The sequence below is a fragment of the Cupressus sempervirens genome, chromosome 3, assembly GCF_028749045.1.
Source record: "Cupressus sempervirens isolate cs-2001-9-10 chromosome 3, ASM2874904v1, whole genome shotgun sequence".
NCBI lineage: Eukaryota > Viridiplantae > Streptophyta > Pinopsida > Cupressales > Cupressaceae > Cupressus > Cupressus sempervirens.
In genome coordinates this window covers 499654564-499678396 of record NC_143120.1, presented here as the reverse complement: position 1 = coordinate 499678396, position 23833 = coordinate 499654564, and the positions used below count along the sequence as shown (strand labels likewise).

Genomic DNA, 23833 nt, shown 5'->3' with positions numbered 1-23833 from the left:
ATACCTCAATAGGCTAAGTAGCTATGCCCTCAAGATGAGGACAAGAAATAATTCCAAGTCAGGAAATGTGTAGCGAAGTGGATGATTGAGACTGATAGACATAGGTGCGAGGATTTCAAGTAGCGCCTATTTCCAGGTTTTCACCACTTGACAGATTTTTTCAATACTTTTTTCATTTTTTTTATTTTTTAAAAGTTTTTGATTTTTTTGGTGATACATCAAAGTTCCTATTGCTAGGTTTTCACTAAGATGATCTTTTTTCAAGACATTTTTTGATTTTTAGGATTTTTTTCAAGATCATATATGATTTTTTCTAGATTTTTTAGAATAATTTAGAGATCACTAGTTCTCAAGCAAGATCACATCATTTTCTCCCAATGTTTAGCAAGGTATAGGAAACAATGGAGAAAAAATCCAATGGATAAGCAAAGATGGATGAAAAAGGAGTATGAAGCAAGTGAAAGTGATCCTCAAGGACTGACTCCTCAAGAGTACCCAAGCTAGGGAAAGAGCTGAAATAGTCATATGAAGCATGTTTTGGATAAGCAATGGAAGTAATGAGAAAGATAGCATGTAGGATAAGCGATGAAGCCAACAAGTGCGATAGAATATAAGATAAGTGATGGAAGCCAATGAGTAAGATAGCATGAAAGCATGCAGTCCAAAAGAGTAGCCATGTCAAGAGACCTATGAGAACCATGTTTAATTTATTATGATCAAGACCAGGGGGTCAACAAGATAGGATAGCGATGGGATAGAGAAATAAAAATAAAGCTCAAGATGGAGGCTATGAGGGAATGAGAAAGCAAAAATAGAGAATCTCATGGATAACATAGCCAATATGCAAAGATAGCTCAACATTGTCAAGATCAAAGAGAGAAGAGGGGATAGATGGATGGTGGAAGAACTATGCATGATGCCTGTTTGCCAAGTTTTCATCATGCTACTTATCCAAGGTATCACAAGAAGTAGTTTTCACCATAGGATGGATTTATTTCTCTTTGCTTTTGCTACCAAGGTGCCACAAGAAGTGGTTTTCACCAAGGCACATTTTCAATTTTTTGATTTTTTCAATTTTTTCTTTTTTTCTTTTTTGGATTTTTTCTATTTTTAGAAAGAGCTCAAGCTTTTTGAATTTAGATAGTTCTCCTATAGGAAAGATAAGTCATGATAAGCCAAGACAATAGATAAGTATGCTCAAAGATGTTGATAAGGTGATGAAAGAGAAATGGTAGTAGGAAGAGTATATGGAGGATAATAGTTCATGTATAGAAAGTAAGTGTAAGCTTTAGAGGATTTCATGAGGATTTCATGGGGGCAGAAATATTGGACAAGATCAACATTGACACACACCTTGATGGGTATTGGAACAATGGAGGAATCATGGATGAAATAGCTTGAGATTTAGATGTATGAGGTGGTAGAAGAGATTTGGAAAAAAGTGGAGTGGAAGCCTTTGGAAGCTTGAATGTCAACTTTGAAGTATTTTCAATATTCAAGTCTTTTAAAAGAGACTTGGGAATCCATATAGCTTTAGATTTTTCTTTGGATACTTCAAAACACATTTCTTCAATAATGGTTTTAGGAACCCATATTTTCTTTGATTTAGCTTTTTTAATAGTGGACCTTTGCATTCTCCTTCTTAGCAGTCACATGTCAATTAGATGGGACATAGTGATCTTCATTTTTCAATGGATTCTTATGTTTATTCTCACTTCCAAAGGACTTTGGATTTGTGGATGAATAAGGATGATGACTGGTTTAGATGTATAGATGGGTGAAAAGTCATCAAGGATGAGTGTCTTTGTTGATCTTGAGGTAATATAGGAGAGCTAGGAAATGAACTATGAGTGAATGTAGGAGATGGAGGAACATAAGGCCCCAATATGGATGGAAGGTTTGAATGCTTTAGCTTAGATGGATAAGGACCAAGGATAGATTTAGAAGATGCAAAGGGATAGTGGGAAGGGATATCAACATCTTTAGACTGAGCAACATAGTCAAAGCCATCAATAGACTCATGAGTAGCTTTGATAAGAAAAACATTTTTAATAGGAGCACTTCAAGCTTGAGCACAATTTTGAAGTGGATATGGAGAAGTAGAACATGATGGGATACTTTGATCTTGAAAAGTAGCTTTGGATAGCATATGAAGAGAACTTTTCTCATAATTTTCAGTAAGCTCAAGAGAGATAACGAAAGTGGTATCTTCATCATACTTAGGAGGTGGACAAGATATAGGATATGGAGGGGAAAAATCTTGAAAGAGATGAAAGGGTGCTTGATCTTGATCTTTCTTGAAATTTATAGCTTTTTCTTTTTGAGAGTCCTCTTGACATGGAGCCACTTCTAAGGACAAGGGAGAATGAAGAGTGAATAGAGTGGTGCTTAGATTAGGCATTGTAGTGCATGAAGGTTGAGGATGTTTAGGATTAGTAGCATGGAAAAGGTTTTCTGCCAAGTGAAGGTTAGCTTGAGTTTCTTTTAGAGGTAGCCCTTGAGGATACACGTAGTCAATGTGGAAAGCGTTAGGTTCTTTATTTGATGGAGGCATGTTGGAAAGCTTTGAAGTGTTGGGAGATGCATGAGTGTTGGAAGAAGTGGAAGATGTAATGGAGCCAATACTAGACATAGGTTCATCAATGTAATCTTGCTCAAGAGAAGTATCCTCAACACATGAGTCACTAGAGGTTCCAAGATCAACAATCTCATCATCAATGAGATCTTGGATTTTATGTTTCAGCTCTATACAATTAGAAGTAGCATGGTCATTAGATTGATGATAGGAAAAATAGGTATCCAAGAATGGATTTCCATAGGAGCTAGACTTAGGCAACATGATGAGCTTGGTGCCAAGAAGTGTTCTCAAAATGTCATCATAAGAATTCTCCAAGGGAGTAAAATTTCTTTCAAAAGTATGTCTAGAGTCCTTTGGTTGCTTCACAAGTGAATAGCATGCATACATGTCTTCATCATTTTCTTGGTCAAAGATAGGTTTATCATGAAATTTTGATGCATGCTCCAAGGATGTATCATTTTCTAGCTCTCTAAAAAGGCCTTTAGATCTAGTAGGCAAAGACAATTGATGTCTTGAAGTAGAGCATGTAGACCTAGAAGAAGAGGATGACCTCAAAGAAGGTGACTCACATGCATGTAAAGACCTTAAGGAAGATTCATGTAATGATGAAATATTCTCCTCTAACCTTTTCTCAAGTTTAGACTTCATTTCTATCATGCGCTTAGAGAGATGAAGGTAAGAAAGATCATTTGTCTCTTCTAGTTCTTTGTATTGTACATATAGATCTTGAAACTCTTTAGTGACATGGAGGATATCATGATCATCTAGATTTAGTTGAAGTTTGGTAGCACAAGGTTTAGATCACATAGTTTTAGATGCAAAGCCAAGCATAAAAGAGCCTAGAAGATAACTTGATGTTGAAACTATAGGAGGTAGAGTGTTTACTTGCCAAGATAGTAGAGAGAGATTAAAGTGACTTGTCAAACAATATGTCCAAGAAACTTACGACATGAACGACTCAAGTCAATAGCTAGGAAATATGCCCAAATAGCCAAATAGATAGAGCAAGCAAGGTGACAAGTGAAAAACTCTCCAACCCAAGCATGTTGTCAAGAAATCAAGGCAACCATTTTAGTAAAAAGATAACTAGCAAGTGGACATAGACCATGAAGATAGAAATACCAAGAGCACTAAGACCAAAGAGCCACTTTAAGCATGTTCAAAAACTAGAGACATAGCAAATCAAAGTCAAATAATGAGACTCCCCTTAGCAAGCAACACAAGAAAAATGTTAAGACTTGATGCTTTGACTTGGTTGACAAAGTTTGACAATAGTTGATAGCATAGCAAGTTTGATGTTCAAAAAGAAATTTATTTCCAAGCAAGATAGTGACACATGGAGTAGTCTTCAAACAATCAAGAAAGGGAAAAAGAAACTTTGCATGATACAAGCATATGTGAGGTCTTAAAAGAAATCCCTAGAACTATCATCATGTGTATGTTCAAAACATTTTCACAGGTTTAGCACATTTGAGAACACATCAAACAATATCTACCTAGAAGTCATGGTTCATTACTCAACAACTTGGCCCACGCTTGATGCTCCTTTTCCTCACACCAAGTGGTTTCCCACAAGAGATATTGACTTTTTCATGGAAGTACCATAAGCATAACCAATGGAACACATATGGTGAGTGTAAAATCTTGGGGTGATCCAGATAGTCCACTAGGATCGATCCTTGCACTAAGAAGTTGAGTGGCTAAAAAGGGTAGTTACTAACTTAGGGTGTTTAGATAGGGCTTCATAGTGTTCCTCTTGCTCCCAATTATGGGACACCTCACCTTGCAATGAGTAACCGATCTCGCGATCACAAGAGTACCTTAAGCATTCTTGCCTAGTGATCTCCCTATGGTTGAAATCCCATAGGCAATCACACTAGGCAAAGAAAAACACTACGTCTACCAAATTTTTGTGTCCTTGGTAGCCTTGAGTGTATAGTGGGTTGGAAGAGCCAGGTAATCATCTTGTCCCCACTTGGGTCATTCCTCTTAGGTTGTCCGAGAGTAGGCCCTCTAAAGGATTCTAACTACACAAAGTGAATCAACTTTTGGAAGTCAAGATTTCTAGTTCACCACAAGGGTGAAGAGCATACTCTCCTATTCCAATCATTTTCTCCCAAACACACCAAGAAGATTTAGTTGCCTCTTACTCTTGAAACCAAATGGTAAGTCAAGATTTCTGATTCACCACAAGGGTGAAGAGCATACTCTCCTATCACCAAAAGATCCCAATTGTAAGTTTTAATGTGCCTAAAAATAAACAACTAGTATATGTCACACATGTAAAAGTAAAGAACAAGAAAAATTGAGTTTTTATGTGTTGGGCAGCCCTACAAAAAATCATTAGTAGCCCTTGTGCATTTGAAGCTTTGACATGCGTTCTTTTTATGCAATGTTTCAATTTTTTTCACAATGATGAAAAACCTGCAATCACTACTTGTTAGCACCACAAGTTAGTGTGAAATAACATAAAATACTGCAATAAAAAGTGGTTAGTTGCCTCAAAAAGCCAATTTATCTTCCAACCAAGTGCATGCAAAGAAAGTGCAAGTTAATCACAAATGCTCTCATTTTTACTCTTTGAATTTGACCTAGTCAACAAGATTAGACTTTTTTTGCTATGATTTTGGATCCAAAAATAGAAATGAAAAGAAGAGACCCCTACTAAAAATTAGAGATATTTTCAAAAATGCAAGAAATTTAAAAAATTCTCTTCATTTGCACCCTAGAGATCAATTTTTTCAAAACAAGCCAAATTTATCAAATTGAGTTTCTGATCCCTAATACGACCTCAAGAGTCAAAACACAAAGAGAGTACCCCTCTTAGAATTCAAAAATATTTTTGGAAATGTAAGTTTTTCCAAAAAATAGGCTGATTTGTGATCAGAAATAGATTTTTATGAAATAAAAAGAAAAACTCATAACTCCCTCAAATCACGTCAAAATGCTCTAAAAATCAGATTCAGACATTTTGAACATATACCCAACCTGCAAAAAATAATTCAAAACTAAACTCTAGGCAATTTAAAAGATATGATCAAATATTTAAACCTAGTTTTTGGCCTTCAAACCAATCTACTTATGGGTTGGCCTTAAAACCAAAGTGACAATTCTAGAAAAGCACTTGATTAGATCCAATATGCTGCTGTAAAAAACTAGAGATAAGAAATGAAAGAAAATGGAGCTAGAAACTTGATTCAATCCCCACGGTGGGTGCCAAAAATGTAGACTCAAAAGTGTCCCACTCTAAACCCTTCTATCCAAATGATTCCATGAGTTCGAAATGATGGGATGCCGGCTTAGAGCTCCCTATCCATGGAGTGCAAGAGAGTATATTTCAAGAATAAGAAGGCTCTCAGATGAGCCTTAGAGATACTCTTCTTGCTAGTAAACCATGTAATGGGAGGTTCCAAAGATAAGATGCAAGAATGCAAATGTCTCAAGGAGTTCCTCAAGAATGCAATGCAATTAAAGATTAAACTAGAATGAATATGAAAAGTGCAGCTATTCTAAGCATAGATGAGAGTGTTACAATCCAAATATTAAGCTATGTGAGATAGATTATTGCAAAATAAAAGCTAAACTAACATGCAACATGAATCTAAGCTAAAATGCTATGGTATGAGAGAATGTAGACAAGAAATTGAAGTTTTCCACAAAGCTCCAAAGAAACCTATTAGAAAACTTGCAGCATAACAATATTCAAAATGAGGATGGATCCTTTGAGGGGGAAAGCTCTCTCCCTTTTAAAGTCGTACGAATGGTAGAGATCAAGATGAAGATGGTGGATGATCAACGGTGGAATTTGAAAAGAGGAGTGATCCATGTGCACACACAAGTCAACCAATAGAATATAAGTTGACTTGTCATATAAGAAAAAAGTCACAAAGCCTTTTCTTTTAATTGCAAAATAGAAAAAGGACTTTATTTGTGCACTTTAATTGGGTTAGAAGAATGGGGTCTTTTATTTAATTAAAAGGGGACATGTTCTTTTAATCAAATAATGAACTTATGATAGCATAGTCAAACTATAGGTTATAATCAAATAAATTGATTATTAGCAATTTGGTCTAGGTAAATGATTAAATTAATTTAGCCAAAATGTTGAAAAGGGGGCTAATAGTCTAGATGACCATTTTTAGGTGATTACAAAAATGAGAAGAAACTTGGTCGTAACATATGTACCACATGAGATAAAAACAAATGTGTTAAACTATTACACACACACACACACATGTCTATCTATTTATAATTATCAAACAAGATATAGAATATTTTAAGAGAGTTTATAGCACTAATTTTAGCATTAAGATTCTACCTACAAATGTGAGCCATATTTTTCCTTTCTATAGTTAAATATTATTTTTAATTTATTGATTCAACCTCCCCATTAATTGTTCATATTTATTTTTTAGCACAAAACATTCCAATGAATCTCCCTATAAAATTTATAATCTTGAGGTCCTTTTGGCTATGTCTTTTTATAGACTAGGGTGGTGTTAATGTGAGTTTTGTTGCACTACAACATGCAAAATCAAATACTTAGTATTTCAAGAAGAAACAAAAAACATTCAATCCTCTCTTTATATAAGGTCATCTCTCATTCTAACCTTCCAAAGTAAGATCATGGAATGACTTCAAGGTTCCTTCTTAATCATGAACATCACTTAGTTTTACAATTTGATATCTCGGTTATCATAATGTGAATTATACTATTCATTTAATGGATATCAACTCTTGCACTTCTAAAGATTTGGATCTACAATGTCCAATGAAAATATAAGTTTTGACTTCCCAATTCTCCACTTCAACTTAAACTTCTAACCTCTACCTCTACTTCTACTTCTAATTTGCATGCAAGGAATCGTAGATGACTTGGACTCTACTAGATGTAATCTTACCAATGACTACACCCATCTAGTGCAAGCTTCTACTAAATACACAAATGCTTTTCATGTTAAAATCCTTTCTCCAATCCCATCATTTGGATGCAAACCAAATATTGAACACCAATTGAAGTTAAGTGTTTTAATCAGCTCACCACGCAAGGTACCCTTGCAATCCATAAGAGGCTAGTGGCTTGGATATTTTTGAGTCACGCAAGTGAACATCTATGATACTTCCATCCAAATAAACTACTTCTTAAAAAATGAAACAAAATCCTAATAAACTAAGTGAGGAAATATGGATCACCATGCACTAATAAAAACTTTATCACAACAATTCACCATGCAAGGCACAACAATGAAAAATAGAGAACATTTGCTATTATAATAGCAAAAATTATCCAACAACCCCCCCTTAAAAATTAAAGAGGTGATGGGTTTATAGAAGGATCTAAAATACAATGAATGACCAAGATTGATTTGAAATCAAGGGCCAAGATTAATACACACAAGCCCTATAAGGTTTCATAACTACCTACTAAAAGCATTAAATTATCACCCAATTATAATTTAGCAATATTTGTGTGCCAATAAAAAATACATTTCCTTCATGGAAAAATAGGAAGATTCCAAGCCAAAAAAACTTGATAAGTATTGATGACATTTGGACCAATGAGAAAATAACACTTGTAGAAGAAGCCACCTCCTCGCATACCAATAGGAAAATGTGAAGGAAACCATGGACCAATTAGAAAAATATCCATTATGCCACTTCATAATCTTAACCTACAAGACAAACACTAGTACAAAAACAACAATATATGATTAAATAAACTACTAAAAATTGGAGATCTATGACTAATTTTGATCACATGACCAATGGTAGTTTATTGCCAGACATTTATCTCACAACCAAATTTATGACTAAACTATTTTAATAATTGATTTGGTCATTTATTATTGTTACGTGGTAGTTTATTTGATAGTTTATTTGGTAATTTTGATAGTATATTTGGTATTTGATTTAGTAGTTTATTTGGCAGTATATTGGAGAGTTTATTTGGTAATTTATTTGGTAGTATATTGGGTAGTTTATTTGGTAGTATATTTGGTAGTGTATTTGGTAGTTTATTTGGTAGTATATTTGGTAGTGGATTTGGTAGTTTATTTGGAAGTCTGTTTAATCATTAATTTAATCATATTAGGGCATGATGGAATCGAACCACCAACCTCCTACTTGTAAAGCAAGTGCTCTTCCATTGAGCTAGTGCCATTTAACTAATAAACATATCATGTATCCTATGTCACCCCTCCAACCTTCTAATGGAGACAAATAAGATGCAAGTGAAGAACATAAGAGGTGTTGTAGCCAAAGGATAGAGTAAAGTCCTAATTTATTTGAGAGAAATTATTAACCTAAAAAAATCATTAGTTGGGTTCAAAGAACATTATCTCAATAAGAGAGACAATGTGCCAAAGTTCATGTCACTGGTGTAAAGCATTTAGAGATAAGCTGAAGTGAAAGATTGAAGAACTTGAAATAATAAGAAAGAGGTAAAACACCTTTTTGATACAATTATTAACTAAGCTTTAATAGTTATGGAACATGAAAGTGATTATTAGGAAAGGACAAATAAATATTGGTATTATGATAACTAAGTGTGGTTTAGAAGGCACAACAATAATCAAGCTACCATAAGTTGTGATCTTTATTTAGGAAATTAGTTATTATAAGGCACCACTCCTTAAATAAACATCTCCCTCCATAATGTCACCATTCTCAAGATATGTTGAAGCATAAGAAGAGATTAAGAGGTGTGTTTGAAGGATAGAAGAGAGGAGAAAAAAAAAAAATATTTGAAACTTGATTGAAGTATCAATAAGGAATTGGATCATGGATGAAGATAACCAAAATTTTGGAGCCCCACTCCTAAATATGTGGTCTAAATTTGAGAACATAGATAATGCATGTCAATTATTTTAAAGAATGGTGTAATCAAATGAAGTTTCATGAAACACAATTTTTGATGGGCATATTAAGAATGGACTTGCTAGTAAGGCCTTGGTATTATTTTTCCAAATACAAGTTGTAGGCCTCAAGTTGGACATTATTTCCATTTTGAGTAAACTAGTAGCATGTGCTAGATTACGATCTTTTCTACAAGGAAATAGAGGAATAGTTTTATCAAAAATAAGTAAACTTAAAATTACAATCTCCAATCTAAACAAAAAAAAAGTCTTTATATTAATAAAATAAAAACCTAGTTTAATTTATTGTTGCTCCAATTACATTTCCTCATTAATCCCCTCCAAAAATATTATATATCTCTTTGAAAGTTTATATATTGCTTTGAGCATGCACTTATTTGCTATGAATATGATTTTATATATGATTCCATTTATATTTTTTATTTTGTTATATGGTCATAATATCCCTTTTATAAAGCATGAAGGGATGCAAACAAGATTCTAACCAACAGAAACCTTCATATTAAAAACCTAATTCATAATTGAAAATCGATGCATTCTTTCAAAACAATAAATTTCAAAATGCATCATCATATTAATCATTTGGTAAATAGAGCTGCAAAATCAAAATAAAATAATGAGATTCATAGATTAATTTGAAAATAAAATAATATCTCACAAAAATCATATGATAAATTAAAATATAACTTTGGGGGAGTTAGGGTAAGAGATATTCCTTATTAAAAATTATCCATGTCTTTATTGGTAGAATGAAAATGTTTTCCCTTCTTCAATAATTAATTCCTATTTTCAAAAATATTTACTATATTTCAACCTTCAAATTAAACCAATAATTAGTATAATCAAATATTTTCTTCAAAGTGAAATAGCTTAATGTACTCATAATTCCCTCTGTGTATTTAACTTTCAAAAAATGTTTCTCTCGAATATTACTTTTTTAATGGTTTTTAATGATATGATAATTAATTTAGGAAAATATATACATCACCATTTGCCAATTATTTCCACATTATGAATTACTTTGGAGTGAACACATGGGATTTCCAATTACTTGATCATACTTCCAATATTTATTAATAGAGAAGATTGGAAAGAATTAGAACTTTACAACCAAAAATTGAAAGTTAGTGAAATATTAATACCAATCGTTAATTTGTAATCAATTCTAATTAGACTTAGAGCTTTATTATTTTTTCTCCATATTAAAGAAACAACCAAAACTTTGAATGATGAAGTGGTGACTTCAATCTCTGCATTTCTATCTTTGCATTTTTGACAACTTCTTCAAATTCCTGTTGAACTCTTCTGATAAAATCTAATTCAAATGAATCTTATCAAAATTGAAGCCTGGGACTAAAAAACTTCATCAACATCAATGAGCATCTAGCCAAGTGAAACCCTACAAGATATTGTGTGCTATATTAGAGGTTTCTATTATTGACATTAATCATCATTTCCTTCGTTGTATCTCAAGAGTGATTGAAAACTAATCAATACCCCAAGGGTCAAACCTTGTAGCCATAAAGAAGACTTTATAGATTGGATTTTTATGAAAATCCACTAATCATAATTCTTAGTCATAAGATTGAGTGTAGTTTTTAGCAGCAAGCATAAGTCTTTGGTCAAGAAAAATCACAGACTACATGCATTTTCTTCTTGTGCATGCCTTAAATTGTGCATCTACAATATTATAGTTGTGGCTTTTTGTTTGTTCATTCTCTTAAATTATAATTGCTGAAAACCAATTCGACAAATGTTGATTTGAAAAATAAAAGGCTTGCTAATATTTCAAATAAGATTGAATTTAATTTAATAACTATGTGAAATAAATTTCTTAGCTCACAATTTAGATGACTAATAATACCTCTCTGGTAATTGCATTGGCCTTTCATTTAAAACTGAAAAAATGCAGCCCGTAATTAGCAAATCTGAGCTGTTTTTCAGCCTGCTAGTGTTAAAAAATCATCAATAACTTTGTGAATATGGCTTCCAAGGTGTAGGAAATAGTTTGGGCAAACATTTCAAGGCTACAATCATCTTTTAGCAACAATTTTGAACTCCAACATAATGCATGAACTGTCTTATACGAGATTCAACTTCTGTTGCTAGTCTTATGTTGAATACTTTATTTTTGTGACTGATTATCATTGAGGAAGATTCTCTTTGTATTACCATTCTTCCTTTGCCTTTAATTCAAGATAATTATTATTTTTGTTTCCTCACTCCCCATCTCCTAAAATTGGTGTTGCCAACTAATCATAATATCCCATTTCTGTATAGAAAACGTGGAGGTTATAAGAGAGTGGCTATCAATATCAAAGTATAGCCCTATGATGGGGGTCTTTTCTTTCCCTCATCACCCACTTTGATAAACTCAAATGATTTTGGAGTACTAGATGCTTGGATGTTTTTTAGTATCAACAGAATATAATGCAAGCCATATAAATTTAAAAGAAATCAATTTCACATCATGCCAATGAAATATTTGTTATAATGAATTGGACCTACTTATCATAACATTAATCATTTCATATGGAAAACATCTCAAATCAGTAATCGTATACTTTCCTATATCTATTATGAATGCATAAAGCTTACCCGACCTCTTTTCACAATCAACCTCAAGACATATTTAAGTTGGCACAATAGAGGTCTAAAAATAGCATGGAATCATGCAAAAGTACACCCCTATTAATTAAATGAATAATTAAAATGGTAGATATGACTGCACCTATTTACAAAAAGATACAACAGGGTCAATATATGGCTATGAATCCATTAATAAAATAGTGATTTACATATATCATTTTATGCCCTTTTAAATTTTTTCTTCTTCTCACATTTGGACAAATGGACAAAAATTATAGTCGAGCATGTTTAATATTTGAGGTGAAGCAAGATTCTTTGAGGTGTGAATCAGATTAATACAATGTATCTCTTGGTCTAAAAAGTCTAGATAGTACAAGAGAAGATGTTTAGAATATGAGGTAAACAGTAGTTAAAGATTATATTATAGGTAAAATGGATAGGACAAGAGCACTACATATACTCATTTGGTAAATCTAGGAAAAATATCCAATGTCTCCACTTACATGTTCCATTTTAGATCTAATAAAGAAATGGCAAACTTTGTTAGAAATCACAGTGACTGCGAGAAAGTTTCAACTCTATTAGATACTAATCCCAACTACCATACTCATTTGGGATTTTTAGTGTGGGAGGAAATAAATATTTAGAGGTGCTCTGGTGTGGCTGATTTTGGGTGTGCTTCCTTCATTTTTGTTCATCAAAGCCATGTTAGAACATTCAGAATTGATGGCCCTTTGAATTGTCAAGTTTTTACAATGAACCTAATAAACATAGCTCAAAACTAGGTGCTTCAACAAGAATAATAAATAACAACATGTGGTAGCATAAAAAGACTCTACAAGAGAAATCTTTGTATAAATGTGTAATTAAATGATACCAAAAGTAAAGTGACCCATTTAAAGCTCGAGAAGCATTGCCTTTATTAAACAGCTCTAAACTTGATGAACACATTAACATCCCTACAAAACCATAACTTGGATGACCAAAGAAATAGCATTAAAAATTTTAACCTCTTGAAAGAAGGCATGCATTAAAGTCCTTCCTAATGTCAACTATTTTCCAACTCAAGCAATTCAAATATTAGAAAACTAGTTGTTCATGAGGGGTTAGTATTCCACAAACACAAAATATAATATACTAGGTATATTATATTTTCTCTTCAACAAGGAAATCTCAGGTTCTACTAGATATGATCATATGAAATACTCCCAGAGTTCTAGTTTTGTCAGACCTTGGTTTTTATTTGGAAAGACTTACATTTACATTTCCTTGCAATAGTACTTTATCTACCTAGCTAACTTCATGCAAGTCTAAATCTTGTACACTCAATATATGATCATGTTATGGACTTGAGAAGGGCTGGTGGTAGGGAATAATCCACTCCAAATTACATATATATATATATATGTAAATCTGTTAGTCAACTGTTGTCTCAGTGAACCAATTTGGATAGATTTGAATAGGCATGTGGTTTGTGGCATGCTTTAAGGTACATGATGTGCTACACAATTTAGAGTGATAATTTTCTAGAAGAGGAGAGTTTCTTGACTCGAGAAAGAAGAGATCTACAAAAATTTCAAGCTAATGATTTCTCTAGATACATCAAAATATCATTGATAGCCAACAACTTGACAAATGTGCCCAACACATTTAGAGGCCCCTATATCTGCTCGTTGTTACTTGGGGGAATCTAGAAGTGGTACAAGTCATAGCCAAAATGAGAGCATATGACCATTCAGATGACCCATCATTTGACCGAATGGGCACCATGGAGTGTGATCCATATTCCAATTAGATCTCTACCAGCCAGTTATTGCAAAATTTGGAGCACCATATGGTGACTAATAGCTTTAATTAAGTTATAGGTGAAACTTGCCAAATATAAATGAAACTATTTATCTGTAGAAAATTGATTCATGACCATCTTAGTACTCATGTGGGACTACCATATTCATCAATTTCATGTTCTAAGAAAAAGTGACTGCAGACTAGTAATATGTCAATAAACATAATGCATAGAATCATCCTATCAATATGCCTTGAATATATAGTAGCCTACACTTAATAAAAATGACAATATATGCCACATTGAGGCTATAAATTAGCAATAGTGAAAGAACATGGCTAAATTATTTTTTAAGTTTCTCTTAATGGATAAAGCATGACATTCACCAACTTATAAACCTCAATCATTCACATAGAAGCAGCAAGATATTATTGCCTAGAGAACAAGCATTAGCTACCAGCTATAAATTGAGGCCAACCACATGAAAAAACTTGAACCTAATAGGAAATAAACAAGATTTGGAAAAAAAGTATTGAAAGTCTTTAAGTATCCATAGATCTTGAGGGACTCAGAACTGAAAAAAATACAAAATTTCTCTAAAAGAAGGAGCTAATAGATTTTAATGAACTCCTCTACCTCTTCCATCTATCCATCCCTACCGAGGAGATAACTATGCAGGAATAATGATCTGCTATTGGTGTGATAATCCAGTAAATCCATGTGGTTTTTTACAAAGAGAACCAATGAAGGAAAATTTGGATATTCGACATTTTAAATAATTTTTGTTTACCTTATACAATATTAAAGTTGAAGTCTTAGAAATTATTTACTGCAGTTATCTTAGAAAATGCAAGGATAAGATAGAGTTCAAAATTTTAGATATTTTATATTGTAACTAATTATTGTCTTTACCTTGTACTATCTCTAAGCTAAACTATCATGAATACTTTAGTGCAGTTGGCTCAATAGATACATGGATGAGACTAAATACAAATAACATTGTAAGAAATAGGCTTTGACTAAATGATTTGGGAAGGTTGACACAACTCAAAAGGTTAAAGATGGAAAACAATAAGGAAACTATAAAGGAAGGAACATTAGCAAGACTAAAGAAAATGAAATCTATGCATTTTGTTCTAGCACAAATGGAAAACTTATCATGTCTTTCAGTTTGAATAGATATGTCTAACAACTTCATTTCCAATAAGCAATTGCATACCTCCATCTGACCACCTGAGAAAGTGGGCATTTCTTTCAAAAGAGATGGTACCATTACAATTTTAGACCTCCCTCCATTACACTAGATTATCTTCCAATCTAAGAGATTTCTAAGCTCCATATTCATTTGTAAAGAAGACTTTGTCTTCAACAAATGTCTTCGGATAAAATGGTGTTGGTTCAATACCCATTAATTATGTTTGCCACTCGCATGATATTCATCTTCTCTGGAAGACTTGGTGGTGCTACAAGTGGAATCTCCAAATCCAAAATTTGACCTACTGGCTTCTCCTTTATCTTTGATCAAATGGTTGCTCTTCTTCAGATTCATATTGCTCCTATTCATCACATATTTTATATTTGATTGCATTTCCCTTTGCACTCTTCCTTCCTCTTCTAGAACATCCCTACCTACACTTTGCTTCAAGCTATTCTAACCGGTATATTCCTATGGCTCTTCCTTATTGAAATCACCAATAACATCATGCATATTTGTTGTCGAAGGTAAAATATTGTGTTTGTCACCTTCCTAACTTGGTTCTATGACTTGTTCAACTTCTTTATCCTAATCCTCTAAGACCATATGCTCTCCAGACCCTTTACTACACTTGCACTAACTATATGTCTCCAACTTGTTGCTTCCCTTCTTTCACATTCTTCTACATCACTTTCTACTTATTTTCCATCACTCTCCATTCTTTGGCCACTAATATCTCTTTCTGGTGAGTTTCTATTCCTTTCTCCTTCACTTCTTTTTTTCAGGCTCACTATCTTCTCTTTCTCCTTCACTTTTAGATTCAGGTTCACCTTCTCCTTCAATTTATGCTTGGCCTTCACTCTCAAATTCCCATTCTCCTTCTTCATTAGATAGGCATGCAAATTGCTGAACATCTTCTTGATCAGAGTTTACTTCTTTATCTGATTCCCCAAATAGGTTTTGCATCATTTCTTGACTTTTCTCTTCCCTGACCCCATGATGACCAAAATTGTTCAGCATAGAGAAAATGTTTAATTAATATGGACACAATCGTCCCCTATGTTGATGTCACTAAAAATGCAGGGGAAATAGGTTATGCAACTCTATGGGGTTTTCTATGTTCTTTGTAAATCTCAAGTGATGATAAATTTGGGTTTAAATAAAAAATTCTAGGAAATTCTTTATTTTTGTCTAAAACTATATTATAAAAAAATTATGCTTTCTCTTTCTCAGACTCTCTAGTATTTTCCATTCCTAATTTTTCTTATTGTGTTCTCCATTTTGACATAGGGTATCAATTATTATACAGGAAGAGTAATTTAGGAAATGGGAATACATAAATATCTAGGCAAAGAAAATAGAATAAAAGTTAGATGCTTACCATTATTTTGGGATAAGTAGGGGAAATATTCATCTCCTTCATGTTTATTACACCATTGTACTTTGGTACAGGAAAAGGATCTATTGTCTACCATCAATGAAGGCACCAACTCCAAATTACAAATTTGTAGATGAGGAGGTCCTTCTTTCGATTCCTGGGCTCCTGACCAATTGAGTTGATAAACTGCATAAAATGGCATTCAAAGTTTAGACCAAATGTAGCAACACATAAGAAAGTAAAATCTTGAGGTCAAATTATCATTTCCTCTGAGAATAAAATACCTCATTTTCTGGTTCCCTAAGAATAGAACTTCACCTGCGCAAAACTCTGAAAGGCCATCGATGATTTTAGGCACAAGGTCGAATATGAAGGCATTGACATGGTTTATTAGGTACCCTAACAGATGACACCAAAGTGACTATGAAGAAGAGCCAAAGCATCTTAAGGAAAGGCATGAAGGAATTTTACCCGAAAATGATGACAATCGATATCCTAAACCATGTAAATCTTATAAAGCTCCATAGATTTTGCACCAAGGGTTTGAATCATTTGCTGGTGTGGTTCTCCTGACTAGGTACCTCTTGCGATCAGATGGAAATTAGGGCTTGTCACAAATTTTACAAAATGAAGCATATAAAATGGGATTAAACTAGTGACATTCTTCCTTTTTCATAGAATTTGTGTTGAAGGGGAAGGAGAAGGGGGTGTGATTGGAGAAGTTCTCACAAGAAATAACCTATTGGTATTATTGTTTTATTTTATTATAGTAAATTTATTAAAAATTCTTACTGATATTACTTAATTTTATACTTTGATATAGGCAAGAGTCTACAATACAAAGGTAAATTGTGCGCCTCTTATCCAAGAGGTCTTGGGTTCAACTCAACATAAACTAAATAAATAATAATAATGAATCTTGGCATATTTTGATATTATTAATATTGATCTTATTAACAAGCTTGCCCAAAAAAATTTTATTAAGAGACAACACAAACATTTCATAATAGTATAAAATTTTATGTTAATTTTAAAAATTTATTACAATTTTTATTTTTTTATTTTTTTAATTTTTATTTTTTTATTTTTTATTTTTTTATTTTTTTATTTTTATTTTTTTACATGTGAAGCGAATTTGAACCTAGGACCTCCCAGATGAGAAGCTCACAAGTTACTATTGTATTGTAGGCTCTTGCCTAAAATATTTATTCACTATTAGAAAATTTATTACATTATTAGGAATTATAATCAAAATATTTGTTTTACAATTAGAAAAGTTGTTATTACAAAATTTTAATTAGAATTAAATTTATAATTTATAATCAAATTATATTTTGAAATTAGAAAGTGTTGTTATTAGAAATTTTAGTTTTGCATTAAATATTTCAAGAATATAAATAAATTAATAAATAATATTAAATTTTGAACCTTTACTAAGATATTTGGTCAAACAACTCATATGCACAAATTAATACTAAATATTTTTTTAATTTCATAATATTATTCAATGAAAACATATATAGTATATCAACGATTGTAATTCAATTAATAAATGTCATATTATATAATAACTTAATGCATATTCAATATATATTCTAGGCAAGATGAGACAATATATGAGTTTAAAATGTTTATATTATTTAATAAATGTAAGTTAAATGCGAAACTTATTGTATTAATATTATTGCATCATTCTTTTACATATTCAATATTTATTAAATATTGAAATCCACTAGCTATTAAATATTGTAAACATAATAATAACAATATAATATAATAGAAGCAAAGGAGATATTTTGCATGGTCATAATTTTGTAAATAACAATAATCAGTTGTTGAAATTTATCAAAAAAAATAATCACGAGTGATTTTTGTATATGTGACTAGAAGGTTTCTTGCACTTTAAGTTCTTTTAACATTTATTTTGCATGGAGGGAGTTTTTCAAATTTTGAGCAATTTTCTTAGACCAAGGACGACATTTTCTTTCCTCATCTTTAGATCCAATATAATATGCTCATGTTCCCATGTATATTTTAAATTAATACTGATATAGATTATTTAATATAAGATATAGACCATTTTATTGTAGTAAGATGAAATGTTCTATTATAACTAAATAATTCTTACCTAAATTTTTAATTGTATAATTAAATTTTAAGGAGTTCATAGTTAGATTTTGTAAAGTTTGAGTGCAAATTGGGATAATTTTGAGTTTATTTGTAGTTCAATATTAGTTGAAAGGAAATTTGAGTAAGTTAATTCATATTGATGTATTGATAGGTCAAAAACTCCATAGTTTGGCAATAAAAGTTATAAAAAAGAGCTAAAGAATGTATTAAAAGTTATAAAAAAAAGTTAAAGAATATATTAATATGGTAAAAAAAATCATCTATCATTCATTTAGTCATTTTTTTGAGTAACTAATTATAAGTGATCAATTGTTTAGTCATTTATTTGATCATTTATTTAGTCACTTATCTTTGTCTCACCTTGTGATTTTACTTGATGACCAAATTAGCCATTTATTTAATCATTTATACTTATGAATAACAAAATATTACTAGAATTTGATCACTTTTAGTCACGTGACTAAATTTTTTTAGTCTTGTGACTAAAAGTTCTAGTCACGTAGTCATTTATTTGCCAAAAATCTACTAGTGAAACCACCCCTTGTAAATTGTTGTAGGATTTTAAATAATAATTGTAGTAAGACTTAGAAAATCATTGCAAACTTGCCACTTAATTTCCAATGAAAATAATTTAATGGGGGAACACAAATTTGATTTAAAAATATTTATTATATTAGCATCTATGATTTATTTTTTCATTATTTTAATTTCCCATTTATTTTTTGATTAAGAAAAATAGGTTTTACAGGGATCTTAAAACCTGAGAGTTTTTACATAATATTTGAAATAGTAATTTTAAATAAAGCCTAGACCCTATGCAACTGCCTATAAAAAGCCATAAAAAAAGTTAGTCCTGTGGCCAGGAGACAAAAACCATAACAAAAGATAAGCCCACAACTAGGAGACAAAAGCTAGAAAATCTAAACTAAAGATAGTATGAAGCAAAAAATAAGACCACTAGCAATTATTTCTCACTATCTGGATCCTAAAAATTTTCTACTTCCTCATTGGTGCTCTGGATCTCCACGCCCACACATTCCTAGTTCAGATCATTAGTTTGTTCCACCTGGCCCCTAGTCTCTTTCATATCCCCCTCAGTCCACCTGAGGTTCAAGCTGGCCTTTTCTTCCTTATCCCCACCAATTCCTACATTTTTCAATGATTCACCTAGATTATGGATGTTCTCATTTAGAATGTTTAGGGTAGCAATCACCTGATTAGCCAAGTTTTGGTTTGATATCTGCATCTTTTGCACCCTTTTCTCAACCTTTGAGAGATGATCCTCCTGGCTAGAAAGATGACCCTAGTCACTGCTCATCTTGTGGCCTTCCTCTTGTCTCCTTTTCTCCTTGAGCACCTCAATCTCATGGAACAACCACTTGATAGAGAAAAGATTATCTATCATACTATTTTTGGCATTATTGAGAAAATTGAGCCCTATTTCTCTTGCATTAATTGAAATTGCAACCACAAAAGGATCTATGAGTTTATCAAAATGGGCTTTTCCTTCTATGTCTACCATGACTTGCAAGTTCAATTTCTCCCTAACAATCCCCATCTTTGTCATTTGAGTGTTGAAGTTTCTCCATCACCTCCTTCTATCTTTCATAATTATCTCCCCACTATCTTCCACCACAATTTCCTTAATCTCCAAAGATGGAGAGAGAGAAGGGAAGGGTTTGAAGCCTTAGGGGTCTAATCTTTTCTCTCTTCTAGTTGTAGCTCTTTCATGGCCTTTCTCTTTTTGGGGTTTCCTGACTAAATAGAAATTTCTTCCCTTGTCTTCTCACTATCTTCCCCCTTCTTCACTTCCTTCGAATCCATTTCCTCTTCCTCTTCATTATACTCCTCTTCCTCCTATTTCACTAGATTGAGGGTTAAACCCCCAAGGCTCTTTCTACTAGGAATAGTTCTAGTTGGAGGAGGAATTTTCTCCCCTCTCTTAGGCTTCTTACCTTTTGAGGAGGTGTTATCCTCATCTTTTGAGCTTAGACTTTGAACTTCCTTAGAGTTAGAATAGTTCAAGCTCCTAGTGGCCTTTGAATCATCCCTAGAGTGGCCTAAATATTTCCCCCTCATTTGAGCCTTAAGATATTCATAGACCAATAGGAGCAAACCCTCATGTAGGGTTGGGTTTGGACTGGGTTTCTTCTTAAAACCCTCAATGCCCTTACCCATCGAAGTAAATAGGTAAAAAGGAAAGGAAATTTTTGTGCCATGCCTAAAATGATTTAACAAAACAAAGTGGTGTGTTTTGACCCTATCAAACCTAGTGTCCAAGGAAAAATATTCAATAACTACCCTTAAAACATACCTCCACAACTTTTTAATCAACTCCATTTTGTAGTATGTCTCAACATTCACTAGTTGCTTCCCTTCTTCCTCATTCTTCAAAAAATATTTAACTACATTAGTAGACATTTTATTATCCCTATAAAAATTTATCCCCTCCATAGGTATCTCCATGATCTGAGCTATCATTTCCACATTGATTTGATGAGAAACCCTATCAATTTTTACACGCCTATCCTTCTAGTTATTCACCATGAGCTTGGTGATCTTCTTATAAAAGTCATGGAGTTTCTCAATGTACCTCACTATACCACCCTTCTCTAACTTGTTCTAGACCTTCATTCTTTTCCTCCATTTTTTTGCCTCCCCGGTCAGCTCCTTCTTACTCCTCTCCCCAACCATCTTGAAGTCTTGTTCATAAATCATGCACTCATAGACTTCAACTTCCTACAATTTTTGTATCCCTAAATCTTTATTACCTTTGGAAATTTTAATGGGGATAGGCAAAGTGACCCATAAAATGTGCCATAAGTACACAAAATAATGGAGAGTTATTACCTTCCCATGATTTCATTAACATCTTGTCGTACTTGCACTATTACATATATTTCCACAATTAATGTAAGATTTCCTTTGTACTTCCATGGGTATGTTCCAACATTATAATATCTTTCATGGCCACTCAAAAGATATCTCCATTGTGCCATGTTGTCACCTTGTTTTTGACTATTGCCTCATTTGTAAACTAGTCCACAGCTGAGTTGGCCTCTCTATACATATGGCTGATGTGGACCCTTTTGAATTTTCCCAAGTTTGATCAAATCTCCTCCATCACATTTTCAATGGTCTAGGAGGGCTTAGAGCAACCTTTAAAATAATTTATTATATTTAAAGAGTCTCCCTCCAACCAAAGGCTCTCAATTCCAATAGCCAGAGCTAGTTTAACAATATGACAAGCTGTACTAGCCTCTGTAAAGTGATTCATCTGAACCCCTAAGGGATAAGAAAAAGTCACAACTCCCTTTCCATGACCATTTTTGATAATTCCTCCATAGTTAACAGGGCCAAGATTCCCTTTGGCTGCCCCATCAAAATTGGCTTTATGCCATTCTTTAGGGGGAATAAGCCACATAGCTTCCTGTCTTTTCCTCTCCCTGTCCTTTTTATTTTCTATGTTGTTTCCTCCTTCTTCAATGTCTCCCCTGTTTGTAATGAAAAAGTTCTCCTTCATGGTGGTAGTAATTTTATCTATGATAACAAAATTAGGGGCTTCGCTATCTCTAAAAATATGATTGTTCCTCTCTTTCCATATTCCCCAATAGAAATGTGGAAGGGACTAGGAGCATATCATCTATGTCTTCATTCCTTTGTACATGTTAGTCCATTGTCCAAAGAATTCTTGGATATTGCTCGGTTTACACCAACTAACTCCATAGCCTTTGGTCATAAGATCCCATACCTCTAAGGAGTAGGAGCAATGAATAAAAAGGTGGTTGGTTGACTCCAAATCATTCTTGTATAGGTTGCATCTATTTGGGATAATATGACCCCTCTTAATTAGGTTATCTAAGGTGATTTTTTTTCTTGAAGAAGCAACTAGAAGAATATATTGATTTTTGGAGTGAGGCCAGTCATCCAAGCCTTTGCCCAGATAGGTTTCTCCATTCTATTCCATAGCGAGAAATAGCTTGATGCAACTGAATATAACCCTTTAGAATTTTCTCCCCGTATAATTTCATCCCTCTTGTTATTAAGGATCATGGCATTCAGGATAGTCATCAGTGGTTTAAGATCCTAGGAAATGAGGGATAGGTCTTTCCATCCTTGATAAGCTCTATAGTCACTAACTCTTAGGCTAAATCTTCTTATACATAATCAACCCATCTCTTATAGTTAGGGTGATCTATGAGGGGTCCCTAGCTTAACTAGTCATTCTGCTAGAATAAGGTACTTTTCCCATTGCCTACTTTCCACTTTACCTTTGATTTAGCGAAAGGTTTTTCCTTAAGGATCCCATTCTAGATAAAAGATCCATGTGGAAGATTAGCTTCACTAAATATGAAGCTGAGGGAATGCCTTCTCAAATATTTTTCCACCATGATATCATGCCACTCTTCAAAATTTTGAAAAATGCACCATATCTGCTTTGCTAGTAGAGCATTGTTGAGGTGTTTGATTTTTCTAATGCCTAGACCACCATAGCTTTTAGGAAATAAAACATTGTCCCATGCCACTAAATGATATCTCTTGTTTTCTTCAACCCTTGTCCACAAAAAGTCCCTCTAGATTTTCTCCATTCTATCAACATGTTTAATCAGGATCCTAAAAAGGCTAAGGGTATAAGTTGGGAGGTTTTGAAGAGTTGATCTCACCAAAGTAAATTTACCTACTTGACTAAGAGTAGCTCCTTTCCATCCTGCTAGCTTCTTGATAAATCTATCAATAATTCCATTCTAGAAAGATTTCAGCAGTTTTAACCCTAATGGCATTCCAAGGTAGCTAGCTAGAAGAGACCCCACACCACATCCCAGGATGCAAGCTATCTTTCTTTGTTGCTCAATTGGGGTGTTTACAAAAATGACTGAGTTTTTTTCCCAATTTATAGCCTATCCTAAACCCCTCATGTAAGTATCCAATAGACATTTTAACACCGTATCCTCTTGAACCATGGCTTCCCTACCCAGAATTGTGTCATCCAAAAATTGTTGATGGGTGAAATTAATCTATCTAGATGATGTCTTAATACCATGCAAGCTCCCATCCTATCTTTTCCTCAGGATTAACCTCATAATACACTCTATCATAATAATGAATAGAACATAGGATAATGGATCACCTTGTCTAAGCCCTCTTGAGGGGAAAAAGAAATTTGAGGGAGCACCATTGATTAAAATAGCTAGAGAGGGGGTGGAAACAAGATGAAAAATTAATTTACAAACTTGTGCATCAAATCCAAAAGCTTGGATAATAGCTTTCAAGAAGTCCTAGTCCACCCTATCATAGACTTTAG

General features: G+C 33.0%; 1 pseudogene; it reads right to left on the bottom strand.

Moving 5' to 3' along the window:
• Nucleotides 1-11307: 11307 nt before the first annotated feature.
• On the bottom strand, nt 11308-22054 carry LOC149567366 (uncharacterized; annotated as a pseudogene).
• Between the last annotated feature and the right edge of the window lie 1779 nt (nt 22055-23833).